Raw genomic sequence first — 6000 nt, 5'->3', positions numbered from 1 at the left:
AGAGTTTCTGACACAGATAAAATTTAAGCATTGAAATTATGGTCTCTCTTGCTTCAGGTCTGGGCTGCCAACTCTTCAGAAAAACACTTAATTTATGATTAAGGTCTCTTCTCCAGGGTGTTTTGTCCATTTCTTACCAAGACAGGCCTGGAACATCTGCTCAGAGACCGATCACTAATGCTGGTAGACACTCCTCATAATGGATTATCCACATTCTTACCCTTTTTCCATGGTACTGTTTTGCCCTTTTATGAGACAATATTGAGAAACCTTCTGGATACTGCTAATTTGAAATAAATTTGTTGAGAAAAAAAAATCTAAAATTTCTAGAAATATGCACAATACTAGTGTGAACATAACTTACACAGAATCACTCCTGTCTTGTTCTTGATGAAAATGCTACAAAAAAATAACACATGATATTAAACTGGGCCAGCTTCCAGGGGCATTGTTACTTGGTTGGAGTGAGAATTATTCTAATCTGAGTGTATTTACATGGGATAGAATTCAGATACTTTTTTTTTTTCACGTGCTAGGTTTCCTGTTAAAAGTGTGCCAGTCTGTCTTACGGTATGTTCTACTCGTTTTCAGTCCTTATAAAGTCCTGGGGAAAAAAAGAACAATCCAGATTCTTGTTTCTATGTCTATTTTTTTGGTGCTTAATTTGCACACCTGCTCTACTGATTTGGAAACATGGTACTTGAAAGCCTCCAGTGTCCCTAAAGACAATCTCACAAACCGTCATTGCTCTTTTTCTCCAGAAACAGAAAACCTTCTGAACATCATAACCTGACTTTGGATGAGGGCAACGTGCACTTTTCACAGGTGTTCTTTTTTTTGTGTGACAAAGGACAAATTAAGTCTCTAAAAAGACTCATCTGCTAGCTTTTTCTGATGACTTCTATTTCAAGGTCTTCTCTCTCTAATTAGCCTCCCCAAATGGACTGTTTAATGCATAACTAATCTTGAACTTGCTCTTTTCTCTGACTGAAGAGAAAATTGCACTTCATTTTGTTGAGCTATGGTGCTTATGTTGCACATTTAACAACGAGTGATATTTTAGAATTCTAGATGGCAGCTGTTCAGAGTTTCCTCATTGGCACTATTAGATTGGGAATAACTAATGGTGAATATATAAGCCCTCTTTAATATGCAATCTAATCAAAATTTTTCTAAATATTTAGCTTCTTAAATTCAAGTTGTTTTTCAAAGTATATTAGTCTAATGTGAACAAGAAACATTCTTTTTAAGATCTAGTGGGAAGTTGAAAGCATTTGTAAACCTTATCATGTAGCCAAATAAATCACTGATAAAAATGACTACAGTGTGTTGATTTTAACATCTTCCTAGATCCGTATTAACATCATTCTAATCTATTTCTATTATTTTCATTTCAACAGTAAATAAAGTACTCCAAAAAGATCGAGTCAGAAAAAAAGGGTCATGCTTGCTTTGCATTGTCTTACCAGAGTCATTTTTTAAAAAGTTTGTTTTTGTCTGTCTTCTGCAAGTAAAGAAGTGGAACAAAATAAGCACACACAAGCAAAAAGGGTTCACAACCGGATTCCCTTCTATGCTTGATGCCATGCTTATGTGGCCAACAAGCAACAGCGACTTTCCTGTCCCTACAAGCAGACAGAGTTCCCTTGAGGCAAGTAGGAATCTGTAGGCAAAGAGCCCAGGATACCGGAAAAACTTCCTAAACCTTTCTTTTTAAGAAATATAGCCCTTACCTTTTTATAGGCGCCTTGAATGAAATGGAAACTAAGAACAAAAGCTAACAATCCTTAGGTTTGAGGTTGGAGAGACATCAACCAAATAAATAAAAAATTGGGAGAGTCAGAATCACACAATGAAACATGGTATAAAACAGGTGCTCTTGGGTTGACTTCACAGAAGGAGGAGGCCCTTATCAGGTGGAAAAGGAGAAGAGGAAGTCCCAGGTATAAGGAGACAGAGGTTAGCAAGAGTGCTCAGAGTTACATACACACTACCCCCAAACCCCACTGTAGAGATCAGGCTCCAACTGAGTACAACAGAAGAGTTGTACTCTCTGGGCCTAAATGGAGCTGAGTCTAGGTTTAGGCTGAAGCTCTTAGACGATAGGTGGAAACTACTCCCAGATGCTGAAATAACGCACAAGACTACCTCTGCAAGGCTGGTAACACACATGGTCCACATCCAGTTCTGCCTTTCTCAAAAGAAGGGCATGAAATGCTTGAAGTGAAATATAGCAATTAGAGAAAAAATTTCTTTAGAGAGATTTGTCAGTATGCTAAGATTTAATCCTTTTCTGCCCACCCCAACCGTAACTGGGAGACAGACCGATGTTGCTTCCTCCTGATCTAGTGAGGGGGCTTAAAGTCAACCACAAGCATCTGCATTGTGAGCTCTGATACCAGACTAGTATGTAAACTTGTGCTTGAGAAATCTAAAAGTTAACTATATGGTCAAGGCTTGATGCCTACCAGGTGGCTATAGGGGAAAAAAAAAAAAAAAAAAAAAAAGGGCTGTGTTTTGGAAAGATATTGAATTCAAAGATGGAAATGGGGTGGGGGGAGTTAACGTCATGGCTTAGCAATAATGAACCTGACTAGTATCCTTGAGGTTGTGGGTTCGATCCCTGGCCCCGCTCAATAGGTTAGGGATCTGGCGTTGCTATGAGCTGTGGTGTAGGTTGCAGATGTGGCTCAGATCTGGCATTGCTGTGGCTGTGGTGCAGGCTGGTAGTGGCAGCTTTGATGTGACTCCTAGTCTAGGAATTTCCATATGCTGCAGGTGTGGCCCTTAAAAAAAAAAAAAGGAGATGGTGATGGGAGTTTGGGGTTAGTAGATGCAAACTATTACAATGGATAAAAAATATGATTCTACTGTACGGCACAGGAACTATATCCAGTATATCCAGTATAGACTGTAACAGAAAATAGAAAATAATATAAAAACAAGGTATATATATATATATATATATATATATATATATATATATGATTTTTTCACAAAAGTCATTTTAAAAATCCTTCCACCAACCCCTGCCCCCAATTTTTCATTTATACTCTGTTTATATTCTTTTATGCTCTGTTTTCAACCATGCTATATTCTTTAGTCAATAAAAATAAAGAAAAAAAAAAAAAAGGTGGAGATGCACCACAAAATACCCAGGAACTGTGAGAGGAAGCCAGTGATTGGTAAATCCTTGTGCCTGCATCAGGGGGAAGGTAGGTGAGAGATTACCAGCAATGGGGAGGGTTCCCAGAAAAACCAGGGAAATGTCCATGACAAAGTCAACTTTAAATGTCTACTATTGATTGATCTCAGTCAATAAAGAACTTCCCCCAACCCCTTGCCTCTCCTCCCTTCCTCTTACCTTATCAAGGGGTTGGAGAGTAGGGCAGAGAAGAGCTGGCAGAACAATGAAGCCAATCACACCCTGGTCACCAGCTCACCTTGGGCTCCGACAGGCCAAAACTGCAGGAAAGGAGAAACTGTAACTTTGAATAAAATTTGGAGTTTTGGAGTTCCCGTTGTGGCGCAGTGGTTAACGAATCCGACTAGGAACCATGAGGTTGCGGGTTCGATCCCTGCCCTTTAGTGCGTTTAACGATCTGGCATGGCCACGAACTGTAGTGTAGGTTGCAGACGCGGCTCGGATCCCACGTTGCTGTGGCTCTGATGTAGGCCGGTGGCTACAGCTCCAATTGGACCCCTAACCTGGGAACCTCCATATGTCATGGGAGCGGCCCAAGAAATGGCAAAAAGACAAAAAAAAATTGGAGTTTTGACAGGAAATGCAGATGATTGAATTGAGACTACTCTGCAAATTAAATGATGCTTTTCTTTTTTAAGTGTGACCAGGAAAGTCAGTGGTACCTAATCTCAATTTTATCTGGAGACAGAAAAGAACCAGCCCTTGGAGTGAGTTTGCTGCAGCAGTTGAAGGAGAAGAAAAAAAAATTTTTAAGTTACTTTATGATCGTTCTTTAAAAGTCCTAGTTTTTCATTGTAATGGTGACATAGAGGAACACATAAACATTTCCATAGGTGGGTGAAATCAGGTTGTAGGATAATTCTGGAAAGGAGAGACTATGCCACAGAAGAGATGGAGAAGTAGGAAAGACTGAAAATCTGCTGGAGATACAAGAAAAAAAAATCTGCACTTTATTTAGGAAAACATAAGAATGGAACTAAAGGGGATTCTGATAACAGCAACTGTTTCACAGCAATTGTGTCTTTTAAAAGAAATTGTTTCTGAACTGAAAGCCTGTCTTCCTTTTCTTGAGGAAAATGAAACGAGAACAATCTACTGATGTGGAATAAGCATTTCCCAGTCAAACCTTAAATAAGAAGGGGGTGACATTTGTGGCGGGATGACTGGTCTCTGCTTTGGGACCACATGTACCTCCTATATAATGGAGGAAATCGACTTCCTAATATAAAGCAGTCACGTGTAAGTTTGGGTATCAAGTCATTTCTCCCAGAACCTTATCACTGGAAACATGCTTTCCCCTGGTTCATTCAAAAGCCATACGTCACCCTCCACTGAAGTCATAACTCTAGTTGTAAGAGTGACATCTTTTGTGACACATGTGACACATGCGACATCTCCTTTCTCATCCTAAGCTTCCTCTGGTCCATCACTTTTTTCATTTCCCTTCCCTGCCAAGTACATGGCACATGGTAAAATATGAAGAAATGGGATGGTATCTACAGCTCAGCCCTCTTGACACCTTCCTCAGCCACTTCTAAAATCCTGTCTGGCACCGTGTTAGGTGCGGTATCTTGCCTACTGTGAGGATGCTTTGAAATATATGCTAGGATAAGCCACTGTTCTGGAAAGTGTTTCCACCATATACTCCAACAAAGTACAACCCCAAGGGAGCCAGACAGCTGGAATGTTCATGCCTGGTGACCTGTATTTTTTTCCCCTTTCTCCTCTCAGCCACCTCCTCTCAACAAAACCAAGGTCATAGCTCAGTGGTAATGAACCTGAATAGTATCTATGAGGTTTCAGGTCTGATCCCTGGCCTCACCCAGTGGGTTAAGGATCTAGAATTGCTGTGAGCTGTGGTGTAGGTTGTGAATGTGATTTGGATCCTGCATTGCTGTGGCTATAGCATAGGTTGGTGGCTGCAGCTCCGATTCGGCCCCTAGCCTGGGAATTTCATATGAGGGTGAAGCCCTAAAAAAAAAGAAAAGAAACAAAAGGAAGGGCTTTCCCTGTTCCTCTTAGGTGAAAGTGTCCCTTAGAGCATATACCAGTACCCTCTACACTATGGCTTAAGATAAAATTCAGCGATCCAGATTCCCAGAGGTTTTGCAATTGATTTATTAAAAGGAATTCTAACAAATTTAAACAATCTTCCTCCCCCACCCCCCACCTCAAAGCTTGAATTTTAATACTGCAGAGTCACTGTGAATTTTTTAAAATATGGTTTTCCACTCACAGACAAGAAATGACTTCTCTGTACCAATCTCCCAAGAAATGATGAAGTCCATTGACTTGTTAAATGTACAGCCGCACAGCAACATGATTTCTGGGAATGCAAAAATGTCAGTTTAGGATTTCCTGTCATGGCTCAGCGGTAATGAATCCAACAAGTATTCATGAAGACTTGGGTTCAATCCCTGGCCTTGCTCAGTGTGTTAAAGGATCCAGAGTTGCCATGAGCTATAGTGTAGGTTGCAGATGCTGCTCAGGATCTGGCATTGCTGTGGCTTGCGGTGTGGCATAAACTGGCAGCTGCAGCCAGTTAGAACCCTAGCCTGGGAACTCCCATATGCCTCGAGTGTGGCCCTAAAAAAAAAGTAAGTTTAATGTTTGCCAAAAATATTATTCCTGTAAAAAAAAAATAATCTAAATATATCTTTCTTTTGGAAATTATGACCTAAAAAAATTTTCATGTAAGATGAACCATTGCATCTAGGACCCTAGATGGTAAACTAGTTAAGACCAAGTATTGTTGAGTTTCTCCACATTGGCATCCCTTACATAAGCAAGAATCA

Source organism: Sus scrofa, chromosome 2, assembly GCF_054392235.1.
Source record: "Sus scrofa isolate SSC_HxYL_T2T_F1_AM1 chromosome 2, Sscrofa_HxYL_maternal_Yorkshire_Landrace_v2.0, whole genome shotgun sequence".
Lineage (NCBI taxonomy): Eukaryota > Metazoa > Chordata > Mammalia > Artiodactyla > Suidae > Sus > Sus scrofa.
This window is presented reverse-complemented; position numbering follows the sequence as displayed.